This window comes from Conger conger, chromosome 2 (assembly GCF_963514075.1).
Source record: "Conger conger chromosome 2, fConCon1.1, whole genome shotgun sequence".
NCBI lineage: Eukaryota > Metazoa > Chordata > Actinopteri > Anguilliformes > Congridae > Conger > Conger conger.
The window spans coordinates 28,350,578-28,373,563 of record NC_083761.1 but is presented as its reverse complement, the minus strand read 5'-3'; positions in this window follow the sequence as shown (position 1 = coordinate 28,373,563).

Below are 22,986 nucleotides of genomic sequence, written 5' to 3'. Positions count from 1 at the left end.
GAGTCAAAAGTCAAAAAGAAACGTTAACGTTTGAGATGGCTGTGGTCCAACTCTGTGTTAACATGAGACCGTTATGTTCAACAAAGGTATGGCATGCAGGTCGTTGCGAGATGACGCGCATTGGCTAACAGCAGCCAGCCTGTCCACTGTCTGTGTGAGTCAAAAAAACAGGTCAGCTACGTTTGTTTACATGAATAGAAAACTTTCAGTTAAATCGCCAGATATGTTAGTTTATTTTGCTTGTCATTAAACACGAATTAAGAGAACATACAATTTCGCTAGGAATTTTTGACTTAATATGAAAATACCGGATTGAGGGCAGAGACTTGGCATCTCCTTTAGATTTGGCTGAACAAATGCGTTTCAGGCAGCATAATTACCGGTGAAATGGAAAAGAATGATGCTGGCTAACTCGACGTTTAATGCAATATTATCTGACACTTCGGAGAGAAATTATTTAACCAGGATAAAAGGAAACATACAACTTTTGGCCAATAGATGGCGTACGTGTATAAGAGGGCAGTATAGCTTAATGGTTCAGACAGTGGATTAAGACATGCAAGGTCCGCGGTTCCATCCCCGGTGCGGCCACAATAAAGATGAATAGTTTCTTTACGCCAATGGTTCTATTTTGAGTGCATATTTATAACCGAATGACTTCTCAAGCGTAAATTGTGCCTCCCGCTGTAAAATCGATTGAAATTAATTCATCTCTGCTCTCCATACAGGAGTGGAGCATATTATTACACTGTGCAAGCAAGAAGTAATTTTTGTTTCATTCTACATTGTCTGATGTGGCAGAAACTTCACACATGTTCATTTTTGGAGTGTAATCTCATCCATATACCAAGAAAGGCTCAATGGCATAGCGCCACCATCTGGCAACAGGAAGTGGCTTTAATTTTACTTGACATCTTCCAATTTGGCTGAAAATGGACAAATATGTTAATTATTGGAGTGTAATCAAATCCATGAACCATACACGGCTCAATATTATACCGCCACCATCTGGCAAAAGGAAGTGGCTTAAATTTTTCGTGACATCTTCCAATTTGGCTGAAAATGTACAAATATGTTAATTATTGGAGTGAAATCAAATCCATAAACCATACACGGCTCAATATTATAGCGCCACCATCTGGCAATAGGAAGTGAGGCTTATATCATTGATGCATTCCAATAGCAGCAGAAACATCTTCATTGATCAAAGGGGAATTCCTGTGCACACTATACATTGTCCAGGAAGGTGATTATTTCCAAAGTGTGTACATATTGTGAAACATGTCATTGGCACAACTGTGCCACCAAGGCGGTTGCGCCCATGGTGCTTGGGCCCGTTCATTGCTGCTTGCAGCTATATTTAGGGCCCAAGCACCGTAGGGTGCGAAGGACCCTATTGTTATTGTAAAGATTATTATTATTATTATTATTATTATTATTATTATTATTATTCTTTTTTCTATATGCAAATGGGCCTTTTTGAGGTGCTTGCCATGCATAAAAAGTCTGGGAATTTTGCACACACATCAGAAATGAGGACCTTCATAATCGATTAGATGCTCAGACCTGGGCGTGGCCGAGGGACTCCACAGCGCCCCCTATTGCATTGTCATCTATTGTGGGCAGGCACTTTGAGCTACCTTCACCAAATTTAGTACGCATATAGCACTCCTCGGACCAAACACATTTCTAATTTGCCTCTAATCAAATATACAAACAGGAAGTCAGCCATTTTGGATTTTGTGCGTTTTACACGTACTGCACTTTTAAGTACTCCTCCTAGGGGGATCATCACATTCACACCACCTGTGGTCAGAATGGTCTCAGGATATTCATGATGCTAAATTGCCAGGAAATTTTTGATAGCTCAAATGGGACAGTCATGGGGAGGAGTACAATTTTTATGTCACGCCGCGCCAACAGGAAGTGGCCGTAATTTCATGGTCTACATTGTCTGATCTGGCTGATATTTTAGAAATACGTTTATTGTTGGAGTATAATCACATCCATATCCCAAGAACGAGTCAATGTTATAGCGCCACCATCTGGCAACAGGAAGTGAGGTCTTTATCATATTTGTATGCCTTCCTGCTAGGGCATTCATCACATTCACACGAAATGTGGTCAGCATGATCTTAGGATAGTTATGACCATAAGTTGTGAAGGGATTTTTGATATCTCAAACGGTATGGAAATGGCGAGTCGTACAGTACACATATTGCGTGCAAAAAAAAGACTTTTTTTTCGACATCGTCCGATCTGGCTGATATTTTATAAATATGTTCACTGTTGGAGTACAATATGAAATATATACATATCAATCGGGGCGTGGCTAGACAGCGCCCCCTATAATTATTATTCTCTTTTTTTTCAATGTATTTTGCATTTTTGAGGTGCTTGCCATGGATGAAAACTCACGGAATTTTGCACACACATGAGAAGTGTTGGTTCTCAGGAGGTATCAGATGCTCAGACCTGGGCGTGGCCGAGGGACTCCACAGCGCCCCCTAATGCTTTGTCTTCTATTGTGGACAGGCACTTTGAGCTACCTTCACCTAATTTGGTATGCATGTGGGCCTCCTCTGGAAAAACACATTTGTCATTCGCATCGAATCAAATATGTGAACAGGAAGTCAGCCATTTTGAATTTTGTGCATTTTACATGTACTACACTTTTAAGTACTCCTCCTAGGGGGTTCATTACATTCACACGAAATGTGGTGAAAGCGGTCTCAGGATAGTCATGATACTAATTCCAAAGGATATTTTTGATATCTCAAACGGTATGGTCATGGCGAGGCGTACAATTTTCATGTCACGCCGCGCCAACAGGAAGTAGCCATAAATTCATGGTCTACATTGTCTGATCTGGCTGATATTTTACAAATATGTTCACTGTTAGAGTGTAATCACATCCATATACCAAGAAGAAATCAATGTTATAGCGCCACCATCTGGCAACGGAAGTGAGGTTTTTATCATGTTTGTATGCGTTCCTGCTAGGGTATTCATCACATTCACACCAAATGTAGTCATCATGTTCTTAGAGTAGTCCTGACCCTAAATGACGAAAGGATTTTTGATATCTCAAACGGTTTGGCAATGGCGAGGCGTATAATACACACGTTACGCCCAAAAACAGGAAGTGGGCTTAATTCCGTTCTACATCATCTGATCGGGCTGATATTTTACAAATATATTCACTTTTGGAGTGCAATCACATCCATATCCACATTCATCTGGGCGTGGCTACACAGCGCCCCCTATGGCTTTTTTCTAATATTGTGGACATATACTTTCTCGTAAATGCACCACGTCTGGTAGGCATAAGGGTCTCCTCAAGACACACACATTTCTCATTTGCATCCCTTAACTTTTCCCAACAGGAAGTGAGCTATTTTGGATTTTGTGTGTTTTTAAGTGTTTTTTCACGTACCAAACTTTGAAATACTCTTCCTAGGGGGTTCATCACATTCACACAAAATGTGGTCAGCATGATATTATAGCCCTGACACACAACTATGAACTGATTTTTAATATCTTGGAATGGTATGGCTATGGTCAGCCTTAAAATTAACTTGTAATGCTGCCCAAATAGGAAAATTATATATTAAATAATTTCAAAAAGGTATTAAATTCTACATTGCCTGATTTTGAGGCTACATCTTTTCACATATGTTCATTGTTGGAGTGTCATCACATCCATTAAGCAATAATAGTTTACTATTTTCGCTGGAGACTCATTATCTCCAGTCTTAAAACTTCAACTCAAGTCGCAACTGACTCTCCCATTTCTAATACGCGACTGCCATCTAGTGGCAAAGCTTAGTATTCTTTCTAATTTTCGGTATTGTTTCTCTTTTTCTTGGATAAAGTGATTTCTCAACGACAAGTTTTGTTTCTTTTTGCGAGCCAGTAACCATAACAATGTATGAGTAACAGCGGCTGCCTACGTGACAAAATGTACTGAAAACACCCAGCCCACAGCAACGTTTTTTCTCATCTATCTTAATTAACTCGATTGAATAACTAAAATAAAAAACAGGCTTTTACTGGCAGGAAAGTATCATATATTTAAAAGATTAACACATATAATGCATATATTGCTTTGACATTCAATGTTATTTGGATTTTAAAAAAACCGTATTGTAGCATTTTAAGGACTCAATACAAAACAGCTGTTCGGAAAGTTGGCTTGAAAACGAAGAAGCCTTATTAAGGAATTTGAGCCGTTTCTATTTGACTTCATTCGATTGAAGTGAATGCCGTAACCCAATTAAATGTAATTCGCGTCGGAATACACATAATAGCCTACACTGTCAACGTGAAATAAAAATATATAGAGGTTTAAATCGATCCTGTATTGGGATATTTGTTATGATGGCTGGTGCAACGGGCATTTTCGGTACCGTTGACCATAATCGAATGCTAGCATTTATATCATTACACTGACCAAGTCCTGTTAAAAAGCACATTTTTGGTTCCTTTGTGGAAACAGTGAAGTTGTCTACACAATCTGTTCTACTCACAGACTAACTGCGTCGCTGTAACTTCCCCCCATTTCTGATACGGCGATTCAATTTATTGGCAGAAAGTGGTACTTTCATTTTTTTCTTCCTTCAAGTGATTTTTCAACGATAGGTTTTTGTTTTTTTCTAGCGAGCCAGTAGGCATAACGATGTATGATTTACAGCTGCAGCCTACGTGACAAAATGTATTGACAACACCCAGCCCGACGTTTCTTTGCATCTATTTTCATTACATTAATTGAATAACTAAAATAAATATTAAAGACATTTAAAGACTTAAAGACAGGCTTTAACTGGCAGGAGAGTATCATATTTTTAAAAGATTAACACATGAAGTCAAAAAGAAACTTTAGCGTCTGAGGTGGCTCTGCTCGAACGCTGTGTTAACATGAGACCGTTTTGTTCAACAAAGGTATCACATGCAGGTCGTTGCGAGATGACACGCACGGGCTAACAGCAGCCAGCCAGTCCACTGTCTGTGTGAGTCAAAAAACAGGTCAGCTACGTTGGTTTACATGAATAGAAAACTTTCAGTTAAATCGCCAGCTATGTTAGTTTATTAGGCTTGTCATTAAACACGAATTAAGAGAACATACAATTTCGCTAGGAATGGTAAATTAATATGAAAATACTGTATTGAGGGCAGAGAGTTGGCATCTCTTTTAGATTTGGCTGAACAAATGCGTTTCAGGCAGCATAATTACCAGTGAAATGCAAGAGAATGATGCAGGTTAACTAGACGTTTCGTGCAATATTATCCGACACTTCGTAGAGAAATTATTAAACCAAGATAAAAGGAGACATTTGGCCAATAGATGGCACCCGTGTATAAGCGGGCAGTATAGCGTAATGGTTAGGGCGGTGGATTAAGGCACGCAAATTCAGCCGTTCGATTCCCGCTGCAGCCACAATGAATTTGAATAGTTTCTTGAAGCCAATTGTTTTCATTTTGAGTGCATGTTTATGGCCTAATGACTTTTCAAGCATAAATTGTGCCTCCCCGTGTATAAACTATGGAAATTAATTAATCTCTGCTCGCCATACAGGACTGTAGCATGTTATCACAATGTGCAAGCAAGACGTTATTTTTATTTCATTCTACATTGTCTGATGTGGCTGAAACTTCACACGTTCATTTTTGGAGTGTAATCTCATCCATTTTCTAATAAAGGCTAAATGGCAAAGCGCCACCCGCTGGCAACAGGAAGTGAGCCTTATATTGCATTCTTAAGCATTATTTTTCAATGGGTTCATGACATTCACGGTAAATGTGGTCAGCATGATGCTAGGATGGTCCTGACAAAACAGATTTTTGATTTACTGGGATGATATAGCTATGGTCAGGCACATAAAAAACACATCATGCCAGACAAACAGGAAGTGGTCATACTTAAATTCTCCAATGTCTGATGTGACTGCAACTTTACACAGATGCTCAGTGTTGGAGTGTAATCAAATCCATATTCCAAAAATGACTCAATGTTATAGCGCCACCATCTGGAAACTATAACATTGAATTGATCTTAATTTCACTCAACATCTTCCGATGTGGCTTAGTATTTAGAAATAGGTTTATTATTGCAGTGTAATCAAATTCAAAAACCATACAAGGCTCAATATAATAGCGCCACCATCTGGCAACAGGAAGTGAGGCTTATATCATTGATGCGTTCCAATAGCAGCACCAACAACTTCATTGATCAAAGGGGAATTCCTGTGCACACGATACGTTGTCCAGGAAGGTGATTATTTCCAAAGTGTGTACAGATTGTGAAACATGTCATTGGCACAACTATGCCACCAAGGTGGTTGCGCCCATGGTGCTTGGGCCCGTTCATTGCTGCTTGCAGCTATATTTATTATTATTATTCTTTTTTTTTCAATGTTTTGTGCATTTTTGAGGTGCTTGCCATGAATGAAAACTCACGGAATTTTGCACACACATCAGAAGTGGTGGCTGTCAGGATCTCTCAGATGCTCAGATCTGGGCGTCGCTGAGGGACTCCACAGCGCCCCCTATCGCATTGTCTTCTATTGTGGGCAGGCACTTTGAGCTACCTGCACCATATTTAGTAGGCATATAGCACTCCTCAGGCCAAACACATTTCAAATTCGCATCTAATCAAATATGCAAACAGGAAGTCAGCCATTTTGGATTTTGTGCGTTTTACACGTTCTACACTTTTAAGTACTCCTCCTAGGGGGTTCATCGCATTCACACCAACTGTGGTCAGAATGGTCTCAGGATAGTCATGATACTAAATTGCCAGGATATTTTTGATAGCTCAAATGGGACAGTCACGGGGAGGATTACAATTTTTATGTCACGCCACGCCAACAGGAAGTGGCCGTAATTTCATGGCCGACATCGTCTGATCTGGCTGATATTTTAGAAATACGTTTATTGTTGGAGTATAAACACATCCATATCCCAAGAACGGGTCAATGTTATAGCGCCACCATCTGGCAACAGGAAGTGTGGTCTTCATCATATTTGTATGCCTTCCTGCTAGGGCATTGATCACATTCACACCAAATGTGGTCAGCATGATCTTAAGATAGTCCTTACACTAAATTGCGAAGGGATTTTTGATATCTCAAACGGAATGGAAATGGCGAGTCGTAGAGTAGACATAGTGCGTGCAAAAAAATGACTTTTTTTTCGATATCGTCCGATCAGGCTGATATTTTATAAATATGTTCACTCTTGGAATACAATATCAAATATATACATATCAATCGGGGCGTGGTTAGACAGCGCCCCCTATAATTATTATAATCTTTTTTTTCTATGTTTTGTGCATTTTTGAGGTGCTTGCCATGGATGAAAACTCACGGAATTTTGCACAAACATGAGAAGTGGTGTCTCTCAGGAACTGTCAGATGCTCAGACCTGGGCGTGGCCAAGGGACTCCACAGCGCCCCCTATTGCTTTGTCTTCTATTGTGGACAGGCACTTTGAGCTACCTTCACCTAATTTTGTAGGGTTGTGGGGCTCCTCTGCCCAAACACAATTCTCATTCGCATCGAATCAAATATGTGAACAGGAAGTCAGCCATTTTGAATTTTGTGCGTTTTACACGTACTACACTTTTAAGTACTCCTCCTAGGGGGTTCATCGCATTCACACCACATGTGGTCAAAGTGGTCTGAGGATAGTTATGATACTAATTCCGAAGGATATTTTTGATATCTCAAACGGTATGGTCATGGCGAGGAGTACAATTTTCATGTCACGCCACGCCAAAAGGAAGTAGCCATAAATTCATGGTCTACATTGTCTGATCTGGCTGATATTTTACAAATATGTTCACTGTTAGAGTGTAATCACATCCATATACCAAGAAGAAGTCAATGTTATAGCGCCACCATCTGGCAACAGGAAGTGAGGTTTTTATCATATTTGTATGCCTTCCTGCTAGGGTATTCATCACATTCACACCAAATGGAGTCATCATGATCTGAGAATAGTCCTGACCCTAAATGACAAAAGGATTTTTGATATCTCAAACGGTTTGGCAATGGCGAGGCGTATAATACACACGTTACGCCCAAAAACAGGAAGTGGGCTTAATTCCGTTCTACATCATCTGATCGGGCTGATATTTTACAAATATATTCACTTTTGGAGTGCAATCACATCCATATCCACATTCATCTGGGCGTGGCTACACAGCGCCCCCTATGGCTCTTTTCTAATATTGTGGACATATACTTTCACGTAAATGCACCACGTCTGGTAGGCATAAGGGTCTCCTCAAGACACACACATTTCTCATTTGCATCCCTTAACTTTTCCCAACAGGAAGTGAGCTATTTTGGATTTTGTGTGTTTTTAAGTGTTTTTTCACGTACCAAACTTTGAAATACTCTTCCTAGGGGGTTCATCACAGTCACACAAAATGTGGTCAGCATGATATTATAGCCCTGACACACAACTGTGAACTGATTTTTAATAACTTGGAATGGAATGGCTATGGTCAGCCTTAAAATTAACTTGTAATGCTGCCCAAACAGGAAAATTATGTATTAAATCATTTCAAAAAGGTATTAAATTCTACATTGCCTGATTTTGAGGCTACAACTTTTCACATATGTTCATTGTTGGAGTGTCATCACATCCATTAAGCAATAATAGTTCACTATTTTCGCTGGAGACTCATTATATCCAGTCTTAAAACTTCAACGCAAGTCGCAACTGACTCTCCCATTTCTAATACGCGCCTGCCATCTAGTGGCAAAGGTTAGTATTCTTTCTAATTTTCTTGGATAAAGTGATTTCTCAATGACAAGTTTTGTTTCTTTTTGCGAGCCAGTAACCATAACGATGTATGAGTAACAGCGGCAGCCTACGTGAGAAAATGTACTGACAACACCCAGCCCATAGCAACGTTTTTTTCATCTACCTTAATTATATGGATTGAATAACTAAAATAAAAGACAGACTTTTACTGGCAGGAAAGTATCATATATTTAAAAGATTAACACATATAATGCAGATCTTGCATTGAAGTTCAATGTTATTTGGTTTAAAAAAAAACGTAGTGTAGCATTTTAAGGACTCAACACAAAACAGCTGTTCGGAAAGTTGGGTTGAAAACCAAGAAGCCTTATTAAGGAATTCGAGCCGTTTCTATTTGACTTCATTCGATTGAAGTGAATGCCGTAACCCAATTAAATGTCATTCGCGTCGCAATACACACAATCGCCTACACTGTCAACGTGAAATAAAAATATATAGAGGTTTAAATCGATCCTATATTGGGACATTTGTTATGATGGCTGGTGCAACGGGCATTTTCGGTACCGTTGACCATAAGCGAATGCTAGCAATTATATCATTACACTGACCAAGTCCTGTTAAAAAGCACATTTTTGGTTCCTTTGTGGAAACAGTGAAGTTGTCTACACAATCTATTCTACTCACAGACTAACTGCGTCGCTGTAACTTCCCCCCATTTCTGATACGGGGATTCCATTTATTGGCAGAAATTGGTACTTTTATTTTTTTCTTCATTCAAGTGATTTTTCAACGATAGGTTTTTGTTTTTTTCTAGCGAGCCAGTAGGCATAACGATGTATGATTTACAGCTGCAGCCTACGTGACAAAATGTATTGACAACACCCAGCCCGACGTTTCTTTGCATCTATTTTCATTATATGAATTGAATATCTAAAATAAATATTAAAGACATTTAAAGACTTAAAGACAGGCTTTAACTGGCAGGAGAGTATCATATATTTAAAAGATTTACACATATAATGCATATCTTGCATTGACGTTAAATGGTATTTTGTTAAAAAAAAACGTATTGTAGCATTTTCAGGACTCAATACAAAACTGCTGTTCGGAAAGTTAGCTTGAAAACCAAGAAGCCTTATTTAGGAATTCGCGCCGTTTCTATTTGACTTCATTCGATTGAAGTGAATGCCGTAACCCAATTAAATGGAATTCGCGTCGGAATACACATAATAGCCTACATTGTCAACGTGAAATAAAAATATATAGAGGTTCAAATCGATCCTATATTGGGACTTTTGTTATCATGGCTGGTGCAACGGGCATTTTCGGTACCATTGACCATAATCGAATGCTAGCATTTATATCATTAAACTGACCAAGTCCTTTGTGGAAACAGTGAAGTTGTCTACACAATATATTCTACTCACAGACTAACTGCGTCGCTGTAACTTCCCCCCATTTCTGAAACGGGGATTCCATTTATTGGCAAAAAGTGGTACTTTGATTTTTTTCTTCCTTCTAGTGATTTTTCAACGATAGGTTTTCGTTTTTTATATCGAGCCAGTAGGCATAACGATGTATGATTTACAGCTGCAGCCTACGTGACAAAATGTATTGACAACACCCAGCCCGACGTTTCTTTGGATCTATTTTCATTATTTTAATTGAATATCTAAAATAAATATTAAAGACATTTAATGACTGTCTTTAACTAGCAGGAGAGTGTCATATATTTAAAAGAGTAACACATGAAGTCAAAAAGAAACGGTAGCGTTTGAGGTGGCTCTGCTCGAACGCTGTGTTAACAAGAGACCGTTATGTTCAACAAAGGTATCGCATGCACGTCGTTGCGTAGCCTTTCCACTGTCTGTGTGAGTCAAAAAACAGGTCAGCTACGTTGGTTTACATGAATAGAAAACTTTCAGTTAAATCGCCAGCTATGTTAGTTTATTAGGCTTGTCATTAAACACGAATTAAGAGAACATACAATTTCGCTAGGAATGGTAAATTAATATGAAAATACTGTATTGAGGGCAGAGAGTTGGCATCTCTTTTAGATTTGGCTCAACAAATGCGTTTCAGGCAGCATAATTACCAGTGAAATGCAAAAGAATGATGCAGGTTAACTAGACGTTTCGTGCAATATTATCCGACACTTCGTAGAGAAATTATTAAACCAAGATAAAAGGAGACATTTGGCCAATAGATGGCACCCGTGTATAAGCGGGCAGTATAGCGTAATGGTTAGGGCGGTGGATTAAGGCACGCAAATTCAGCCGTTCGATCCCCGCTGCAGCCACAATGAATTTGAATAGTTTCTTGAAGCCAGTTGTTTTCATTTTGAGTGCATGTTTATGGCCTAATGACTTTTCAAGCATAAATTGTGCCTCCCCGTGTAAAAACTATGGAAATTAATTAATCTCTGCTCTCCATACAGGACTGTAGCATGTTATCACAATGTGCAAGCAAGACGTTATTTTTATTTCATTCTACATTGTCTGATGTGGCTGAAACTTCACACGTTCATTTTTGGAGTGTAATCTCATCCATTTTCTAATAAAGGCTAAATGGCAAAGCGCCACCCGCTGGCAACAGGAAGTGAGCCTTATATTGCATTCTTAAGCATTATTTTTCAATGGGTTCATGACATTCACGGTAAATGTGGTCAGCATGATGCTAGGATGGTCCTGACAAAACAGATTTTTGATTTACTGGGATGATATAGCTATGGTCAGGCACATAAAAAACACATCATGCCAGACAAACAGGAAGTGGTCATACTTAAATTCTCCAATGTCTGATGTGACTGCAACTTTACACAGATGCTCAGTGTTGGAGTGTAATCAAATCCATATTCCAAAAACGACTCAATGTTATAGCAGCATCATCTGGAAACAGGAATTGACCTTAATTTCGCTGAACATCTTCCGATGTGGCTGAAAATGTACAAATATGTTTATTTCTGGAGTGTAATCAAATTCAAAAAACATACACGGATCAATAATATAGCGCCACCATCTGGCAACAGGAAGTGAGGCTTATATCATTGATGCATTCCAATAGCAGCGCCAACATCTTCATTGATCAAAGGGAAATTCCTGTGCACACTATACGTTGTCCAGGAAGGTGATTATTTCCAAAGTGTGTACATGTTGTGAAACATGTCATTGGCAGAACTATGCCACCAAGGCGGTTGCCCCCATGGGGCTTGGGCCCGTTCATTGCTGCTTGCAGCTATATTTAGGGCCCAAGCACCGTAGGGTGCGAAGGACCCTATTGTTATTGGAAGGATTATTATTATTATTAGGGCCCAAGCACCGTAGGGTGCGAAGGACCCTATTGTTATTGGAAGGATTATTATTATTATTATTATTATTATTATTATTATTATTATTATTCTTTTTTTTTCAATGTTTTGTGCATTTTTGAGGTGCTTGCCATGGATGAAAACTCACAGAATTTTGCACACACATCAGAAGTGGTGGCTGTCAGGTTGTCTCAGATGCTCAGACCTGGGCGTAGCTGAGGGACTCCACAGCGCCCCCTATCGCATTGTCATCTATTGTGGGCAGGCACTTTGAGCTACCTTCACAAAATTTAGTACGCATATAGCACTTCTCGGTCCAAACACATTTCTCATTCACATCTAATCAAATATACAAACAGGAAGTCAGCCATTTTGGATTTTGTGCGTTTTACACGTTCTACACTTTTAAGTACTCCTCCTAGGGGGTTCATCGCATTCATACCAACTGTTGTCAGAATGGTCTCAGGATAGTCATGATACTAAATTGCCAGGATATTTTTGATAGCTCAAACGGGACGGTCACGGGGAGGATTACAATTTTTATGTCACGCCACGCCAACAGGAAGTGGCCGTAATTTCATGGTCGACATCGTCTGATCTGGCTGATATTTTAGAAATACGTTTACTGTTGGAGTATAAACACATCCATATCCCAAGAACGGGTCAATGTTATAGCGCCACCATCTGGCAACAGGAAGTGTGGTCTTCATCATATTTGTATGCCTTCCTGCTAGGGCATTCATCACATTCACACCAAATGTGGTCAGCATGATCTTAAGATAGTCCTTACACTAAATTGCGAAGGGATTTTTGATATCTCAAACGGTATGGAAATGGCGAGTCGTAGAGTAGACATAGTGCGTGCAAAAAAATGACTTTTTTTTCGATATCGTCCGATCTGGCTGATATTTTAGAAATATGTTCACTCTTGGAATACAATATCAAATATATACATATCAATCGGGGCGTGGCTAGACAGCGCCCCCTATAATTATTATAATCTTTTTTTTCTATGTTTTGTGCATTTTTGAGGTGCTTGCCATGGATGAAAACTCACGGAATTTTGCACACACATGAGAAGTGGTGTCTCTCAGGAACTGTCAGATGCTCAGACCTGGGCGTGGCCGAGGGACTCCACAGCGCCCCCTAATGCTTTGTCTTCTATTGTGGACAGGCACTTTGAGCTACCTTCACCGAATTTGGTATGCATGTGGGGCTCCTCTGGACAAACACATTTCTCATTCGCATCAATAAAATATGTGAACAGGAAGTCAGCCATTTTGAATTTTGTGCATTTTACACGTACTACACTTTTAAGTACTCCTCCTAGGGGGTTCATTGCATTCACACGAACTGTGGTCAAAGTGGTCTCAAGATAGTCATGATACTAATTCCAAAGGATATTTTTGATCTCTCAAACGGTATGGTCATGGCGAGGCGTAAAATTTTCATGTCACGCCGCGCCAACAGGAAGTAGCCATAAATTCATGGTCTACATTGTCTGATCTGGCTGATATTTTACAAATATGTTCACTGTTAGAGTGTAATCACATCCATATACCAAGAAGAAATCAATGTTATAGCGCCACCATCTGGCAACGGAAGTGAGGTTTTTATCATGTTTGTATGCATTCCTGCTAGAGTATTCATCACATTCACACCAAATGTAGTCATCATGATCTTAGAATAGTCCTGACCCTAAATGACGAAAGGATTTTTGATATCTCAAACGGTTTGGCAATGGCGAGGCGTATAATACACACGTTACGCCCAAAAACAGGAAGTGGGCTTAATTCCGTTCTACATCATCTGATCGGGCTGATATTTTACAAATATATTCACTTTTGGAGTGCAATCACATCCATATCCACATTCATCTGGGCGTGGCTACACAGCGCCCCCTATGGCTTTTTTCTAATATTGTGGACATATACTTTCACGTAAATGCACCACGTCTGGTAGGCATAAGGGTCTCCTCAAGACACACACATTTCTCATTTGCATCCCTTAACTTTTCCCAACAGGAAGTGAGCTATTTTGGATTTTGTGTGTTTTTAAGTGTTTTTTCACGTACCAAACTTTGAAATACTCTTCCTAGGGGGTTCATCACATTCACACAAAATGTGGTCAGCATGATATTATAGCCCTGACACACAACTATGAACTGATTTTTAATATCTTGGAATGGTATGGCTATGGTCAGCCTTAAAATTAACTTGTAATGCTGCCCAAACAGTTCATGTTTTAATACAATTATGTATTAAATAATTTCAAAAAGGTATTAAATTCTACATTGCCTGATTTTGAGGCTACAACTTTTCACATATGTTCATTGTTGGAGTGTCATCACATCCATTAAGCAATAATAGTTCACTATTTTCGCTGGAGACTCATTATATCCAGTCTTAAAACTTCAACGCAAGTCGCAAATGACTCTCCCATTTCTAATACGCGACTGCCATCTACTGGCAAAAGTTGGTATTGTATATATCTTGCAATGACGTTCAATGTTATTTGGTTTAAAAAAAACCGTGTTGTAGCATTTTAAGGACTCAATACAAAACAGCTGTTCGGAAAGTTAGCTTGAAAACCAAGAAGCCTTATTAAGGAATTCGAGCCGTTTCTATTTGACTTCATTCGATTGAAGTGAATGCCGTAACCCAATTAAATGTAATTCGCGTCGGAATACACACAATCGCCTACACTGTCAACGTGAAATAAAAATATATAGAGGTTTAAATCGATCCTATATTGGGACATTTGTTATGATGGCTGGTGCAACGGGCATTTTCGGTACCGTTGACCATAATCGAATGCTAGCATTTATATCATTACACTGACCAAGTCCTGTTAAAAAGCACATTTTTGGTTCCTTTGTGGAAACAGTGAAGTTGTCTACACAATCTATTCTACTCACAGACTAACTGCGTCGCTGTAACTTCCCCCCATTTCTGATACGGGGAATCCATTTATTGGCAGAAAGTGGTACTTTTATATATTTCTTCCTTCAGGTGATTTTTCAACGATAGGTTTTTTTTTTTTTTTTCTAGCGAGCCAGTAGGCATAACGATGTATGATTTACAGCTGCAGCCTACGTGACAAAATGTATTGACAACACCCAGCCCGACGTTTCTTTGCATCTATTTTCATTATATGAATAGAATATCTGAAATAAATATTAAAGACATTGTCGAGGACCCGGCCCTAGGCCCCCCTGATGAGAGATTGACGGGGGATGGGTTAGAAAGGAATGCATTGTTAACCCCTCGCACACGCCATCGAGGTGGTAGTAAGAACGCCCGTAAGAAGAAAAATATGTGGTTCAGAGAATGAGCAGCCATGCTTGTCAGTAGAGGAGTCTGAAGTCGGGGGACTTAGATTTAGGGTTTTAAGGAGCAAGGTTAAAGTTCTGACTGAGAATACCCCAACCCTACAGGGGAGGGGCACAATGCCTGGCTAAAGAAAAACAAAAATAAGGAAAACGGAAGGGATGTCAATACCGAAAGAAAATTAATGATTAATGGCGGATGATTTACACTCAGCTATTAGCTGGATGTCCTTTGTAGATCCCTTAAGGCGCCACAAAAAGGGGCACCTGAAGAGGGTGTTGGGATGGTGGCAGGCTTTAACGTCTGGCTTACATGAAATCAAAGTTTGGAGGAAGTCAAGGAGAGATTATGAAACTGACACAGACACCAGTGATGAATAGGTTCATTAAAAACAACATAAGGGCTAGTGTTTTTCCACTCATATATTAAGTTGGGGGAAATTCCCAAACCAGAGGGGCCCATGAAATAAAATATTGGGGACGGTTCTTTGGAGGTATGAGAAAATGACAATTGGAAAAACAGAAATAATTAATATGGTCATTGAAAAACAGGTTATATAAAAGATAAATGTCTTCCCGCTTGACATAATGGGGGCATTTCTTATCAAAAAAGGTACACTTTTGTATGCAAAAAAGATATATAAGGGATAAGTTTTTAGACCTTAGAGCAGGATCCCAGAATTTGGCTTCAGAAGATATCTACGAGCTGGTGAAGAGAGAGCAACGCAAGACAGTCAAGCTGGAGTGGCGCGCTCCCTCTGCGCGCCACTCCAGGATATGGATATGGAGAGAGGAGTGACGTACGCGGTGCGGACTCAGGTGAAGAAAGAGCCACGCAGAACAATTATAACAAAGCTGGAGTGGTAATTATAATCTATATTATTTGTAGAAGTAGGAAAAGTAACATATTATAAGTTTACTTTTATATATCTTTTATTTCTTATTAGGATACTATATAAAGTAGAAAAATGTAGAGAAATTATCATATTTAGATAAATATAATATTATAGGAATAGTTTCTTTTTAAACGTCAAGAAGGGGGAGCTATAGGATAAGGCTAAGGCCAAAGAGGATGGATATAGGAAGGGTGTACCTTGATTTTTAAACATCGTGGTGGAAAGGTAATTTAGAAAGAGCTAAGAGGGGTATATGTAACTTGCATGTGATTAGCAAACTGCAAAAGATGATATGTACACTGTAATCTGTACAACTCTATTCTTTTGATTGATTATAATAAAATATATCTTACTATAATCATATGTGACAAAGAGTCTTTAGAGTAAATACATTGAATACAGGACATCGATTACCAGATTTGCATCACACCCTTCACTTCGAGACTGGGCTGGAAGTTCAGTAGAACTTACCAGGGCTCCAGGACGTTCGGAGTACTTGATTTCGTCCCCGAGACACCTCATGGTGAGGTACTGCTCGTGGGAACGTGAGGTCTGAGCTCGGCAAGGGGTCCGTGGCTCACGACAATTTTGGCACCCAACGTGGGGCTCGAGCAGCAGAGAATTGCTCACGGCCTATTGAGGCATTGTCCGAGTGGATTCCAACTCGAGGGTCTCGAGTTGATTACTGGCACTGAAGAGAAAGGTGCTGGACACCTAAGTAGTGAAACCGTAAATACTCGAACTCAAAAGGAATCGAAGTAATTTAGAATAAGTTACAATATTAGAAAACTGTATAGGACAGTAAATTTTAATAAAGTAATAGTATACATATCAATCTATAAATAGGTGGGAAAATGGCTGTCAGTGATATGCCAGACCCACATATAGAAATATATTATCTAATAAAGAATAGCCCATAGTAGGGACTACTAGGGACTAAACAAGTCGCGCCTCCGACAGAGGGAGAGGCATTGGTTCGGAAAATACATAAAGAGAATGGACATTTCTCTTTTAATGTAATTAAGAACTTGAATAGGTTACATATACCCAAGCTGAAAGAGGTAGTGAAGGGAGTAGTTAAGAACTGCTCACAATGCCAGATGATTAATACACCACACGGCCTGTGGAGTGCTGGATTAACTATAAGGTCGAGTGTACCCTGGGGAAGTATTTGCATGGACGTGGCCGGTCCTGTAGTACGATCCACAGGGGGGCACCGATACTTGCTGATAATAGTTGATTCGTGCACTGGGTACACCCTGGTCCATCCTCTGCGGCAAGGTAGGGGGAGACAGATTCTAGCCAAGCTAGAAAGCACAGTAATGGCAATAGGAAAACCTAAAGAAATTAGATCAGACAATGGAGCACATTTCAAGGATACCATTATCAATAAATGGTGTATCAAAAACAATATAGAAAGAATATTTTCCCCACCCTATCATCCTCAAGGAAATGAGATAGTAGAGAAAGTGTTAGATAAAAATATGGTAAAATTGAAAAAGGGAGGAATAACCTCAGTGGCACAATGCTGGAAGAAATTAAAGGACCAGGCTGTTGCATCATGTGTTCATGTAATGAATTAAGGCCAGGATATCAGGGACCTGGTGGGGCAAGAGTACCCCCAAAAATAGAGGGGTTACCAGGGGACGCCCTATGGGGAATGACAACCCAGACAGGGCATTCTCCAGTAGTGATGATGCACAGAGTAGTGGTCTGTGGACAGTGCAGGATTAGCATTGCGACAAATACCACTTTTCTCATGGCCAGAGAAATAGAGGGGCCTGAGAAGGGGGGGCAGCCTAGGAAAAAATGTAGCTGCCTTGAAACAGCAGAAGGGGAACTTGTGACATGTAATGAGTGCAGGGAACTCACTTTCGAGGGATCAGCTGTAGCAGCGGGCCTCACTCATGCATTAATCCCCTATGATAAAAATGAGACCTCCAAAGGTCAGGAAAAGTCAACATATGCCCAGCCCATTATGGGTAGACAAAGAGACGACCAACTAAGAAATGTTATTGAACAGACATACAACTATGGGCCCACCTGGCTGCTGATGGTTAACCGAAGGGGAGAGACAGATACCAGACCTATGAGGTTTAGGCGAAAAGCCATAAATAGAGAAGGAAGAGTAGTATGGAGATTAACAGATTATAAAGAGGAAGTTAAAAATTGTCTGTACCCACCAGAAGATGCTGAAATACTAGACATACCTTTTGGGGATCATAAAACCAGAGCATGGTACAGCAGTGATACAGATTTATTAATGAGAAAGTTCAAAGCTAGAGCACAAAAAGTAGGGCAAGTGGCATACTTCAGGTTACATGCTTTCCCTGTAGAAGGGATATTAAAAGGGGTGAGAAGACAATTAATTGTGTGCGCAGAAGGCCTAATTGATGATAAAGGGCAAGTGAGAGAAACAATTGTGGTTGAGGAATCTCGGAGGGGAGCCACAGGGCGGATAAACCCTCGCCGCAACCATTCTGATGATAAAGACGAGGCTACAGGGCCTCTTTACACACTAACCATAACAGTCACCACCAGAGTTGGGGTTGGCGAAGGTGTATACTCTGTTTCAGCTAGGCACTCAGTGGAACCCCTGTCTACAGACGCTGACGGAAAAGCAGCTGAACCTGTAGTTCCAGACCCCGAGCCAGAGTACAAGGACGTCCACGATTTTGCTACTACAATACCACTGAGAAATAACCCGAACAATGGAGGACCTAGAGATGCTTCTCAGCAACGATGCACAAGGAGGCCGAGAATGTCGTGCTTCAGCGGGTGTTTCCGATCAGGAAATGCTGACAGAGTACATGAAAATCAAAAGAAAAATCAACAAATCCTGCGCAGTGAGTCTTTGAAGAAGGGACAAAATCGGGAAAAGAAAGGGTTAGCAATACTAGGGTTAATAATTTTTGTAGTAGTAATAGGATTAGGAAATTATATAATGAAATATAGAGTCCCTTACCAATACACATGCGTTACTAAGGAAATAAATGTGATCTGGTGTGAATACAACATGACATCACCAGGAAGTGAAAATAGTACTGAAAATTGCGGTCAGGAAATGAAAAACGAAACATGCTGTCACTATTTGACTCAAGGAGGTCGGAAATCCAGTATGATAGAATGCGATGTCAGCTGTATCAACACAGACGGGAAACAGAAATGTTCAAGAGGCAGGCAAACTCGATATTATCCAAGCTCATTGGGGCATAAAGTAAAGCGGGAGGTCCCGACAAAAAATACTCAAAAGGCAAGGAGATGTGAGCTTAGATACCCCTTGCTTATAAGGAAAGGGTTACCGAGTTACACTGGACTTCGATGGTCACAATTAGAACAACGAGGAATAATATGGGGACCCACAACACCACTACTCACTAGTCTATATATAGGGGACCCGCAACAATATCCCAAAATAGATAAATTAATAAAGATACAAAAGGAACTAGGGTGGACAAATACATATGTATATCAGAATAGAACTTTACTGTGTACATTAGCCTATTGGAGTCAAGATAAATTTCGAAAGGGCATTTGGGCAGCTGATACAATCCAAGCAATGCCATCGTTATTGATTAAGACAGTAATACCTTCTCGAGAAATAGTAGAGAAGATACTTCAGAAAGAAAGGGAGATGATAGAAGAAATGAGACAGTATGCAATATCAGTATATATAGGAGACGAAAAAGATATAAGGGAAAAATCAATCTCTAAAAACGACATTAAAAAGGGTGTAATGACAATGGCATGCACCTGGGAAGATGATGAATACGTAACCTTCAGATATAGGCCCGTAGAAGAACAACTTAGGAATTGGATAAGTTGGTACTGGAACAAAGTTATGAAAGGAAAAGATCCTAAAACAGATTACAAGGAAGAATGGATTCATTATACGTTAATGAGTGGTTGGTGGGAGGCCTATGCTGGAGATATAGGGAATAATGCACAAAACCAGGACTATTTTAAAAGTTATGTCCCTGACCACTTTGTGCCACCGCTCAGAACTAATTACACAGGGAAGCAAGAACATGGAGCTAAGCCTCAACTAATATATTTTAATGACAAATTTGGGAAAAGGTTGTATATAGTAAATCAGACTTCTGGGGCCCTACTTAAAAATATGGGGGTCATAACCCCAGATAACACCTGTAAGAGAGGAAAAGAGTTAATATGGCAACAGCCAGCTTGTGACCTTCGAGACGACTTGCGTCTGGTATGGAAAGCTTGGAAGGAGATGATTAATGCAGGACATGTATACGAAGGATATAAGTGGATGAGAAACTTAACTCTTTATAGCAATACAAGTAAACGTATTTTTATAGGGAGAGGAGGGGTCTCTAATGTGATCAGAGCAATCTGGACAGGAGTTAAACAAGGAGTGAATAATGGAGTAAATATGTTTAAAGAAACCACTTCTAATATCATGTCCTGGGGATGGGACACTATTAAATCCCTGTTTGGGCCCTGGGTATGGGTTATAGGAGTTGGAATATTAATCATAGGAATAATATATGTCATTTTTGTATGCTTAAGGTGCAGGCGTCATAAACAACAGTATGCATATCACAAGCTCGAGTCTCAAAAACAAGAGCATGAGCATCAGCGTACTTTTGCTGAAATCTTGACCCGACGACCCCGGCAAGAAATCACTAACTGTTAAGGGAGGCCTAAGATAGACATAAGGAAAAGATAGAGGGGTGAGGGATACTGACCTCAAAAACCAAAATGGCTACCCAAAACAGATAAGGTATAAAGCCTGGAACAGTCAGAGACACAGGTCACAGCAGAAAAACAACTGAGGCAAGCATATTGGAATAATGGCAACTTGGAACAGTTCCTATGAAACCATGAGCCTAATCGGGAATGTATCAGGGGAAGGAAATCTGGGAGTGCGGGATAACGGTGAAGCAATACCGTTAGCTCTATCCATGGTGAGTTCCCTCCTCCGAGCTCTTGATTTGAATCTTGGTAACATAGTAACAGTAATTAAACTCATTAGGAGTAAAAATTGTTAATTGAATTCTAAAATCAAAATATGGTTTTATTTGGAATGCGGATTTCAGGACAAGATTTCAGACAAAGATAACAAATGAAATTTGAATGCTGAATATGAGATTTGATTTTTTGTCAATAACAGGCACCTTATGAATACAAATATGGAATTACAAATGTACTAAATGGCTAGTATTAACACAACATGCATTGGCTATGGGATATCTAAAGTCTAATTTTTTTAAATAGGCAGGTATTAAGAAATAATATAAATGCTATACCTGATCATGCTTGTGTTCGATGGGTCACAAATAATAACAGTCCTCAGTTGTATATCCATGGAAATGCAAATACTTGTGAATCCAAAATGTAGGGGTAGGAGCCCAAAGAATGATTTATATATCTTGTGTACTTAAAAATCAAAATTGACACCTGAGGCCTAGGGCCTCCAAACAAAGAAGGGGATTCACAGGAATCCGCACACTGAAGTTACAAATTCAAAAATGAACTCCAAAGAGAGATGTCCCGTGTAAGAATAGTTGCAACATTCAATGACTGTCTTTAACTGGCAGGAGAGTAGCATATATTTAAAAGAGTCAAAAGTCAAAAAGAAACGTTAACGTTTGAGATGGCTCTGGTCGAACTCTGTGTTAACATGACACCGTTATGTTCAAAAAAGGTATGGCATGCAGGTCGTTGGCTAACAGCAGCCAGCCTGTCCACTGTCTGTGTGAGTCAAAAAACAGGTCAGCTACGTTTGTTTACATGAATAGAAAACTTTCAGTTAAATCGCCAGATAAGTTTGTTTATTTTGCTTGTCATTAAACACGAATTAAGAGAACATACAATTTCGCTTGGAATTTTTGACTTAATATGAAAATACCGGATTGAGGGCAGAGACTTGGCATCTCCTTTAGATTTGGCTGAACAAATGCGTTTCAGGCAGCATAATTACCGGTGAAATGGAAAAGAATGATGCTGGCTAACTAGACGTTTAATGCAATATTATCCGACACTTCGGAGATAAATTATTTAACCAAGATAAAAGGAAACATACAACTTTTGGAAAATAGATGGCGTACGTGTATAAGAGGGCAGTATAGCTTAATGGTTCAGACAGTGGATTAAGACATGCAAGGTCCTCGGTTCCATCCCCGGTGCGGCCACAATAAAATTGAATAGTTTCTTTACGCCAATGGTTTTATTTTGAGTGCATATTTATAACCGAATGACTTCTCAAGCGTAAATTGTGCCTCCCGCTGTAAAATCTATTGAAATTAATTCATCTCTGCTCTCCATACAGGACTGGAGCATATTATTACAATGTGCAAGCAAGAAGTAATTTCTGTTTCATTCTACATTGTCTGATGTGGCAGAAACTTCACACATGTTCATTTTAGGAGTGTAATCTCATCCATATACCAAGAACGGCTCAATATTATAGCGCCACCATCTGGCAACAGGAAGTGGCTTTAATTTTACTTGACATCTTCCAATTTGGCTGAAAATGTACAAATATGTTAATTATTGGAGTGTAATCAAATCCATGAACCATACACGGCTCAATATTATAGCGCCACCATCTGGCAATAGGAAGTGAGGTTTATATCATTGATGCATTCCAATAGCAGCAGCAACATCTTCATTGATCAAAGGGGAATTCCTGTGCACACTATATGTTGTCCAGGAAG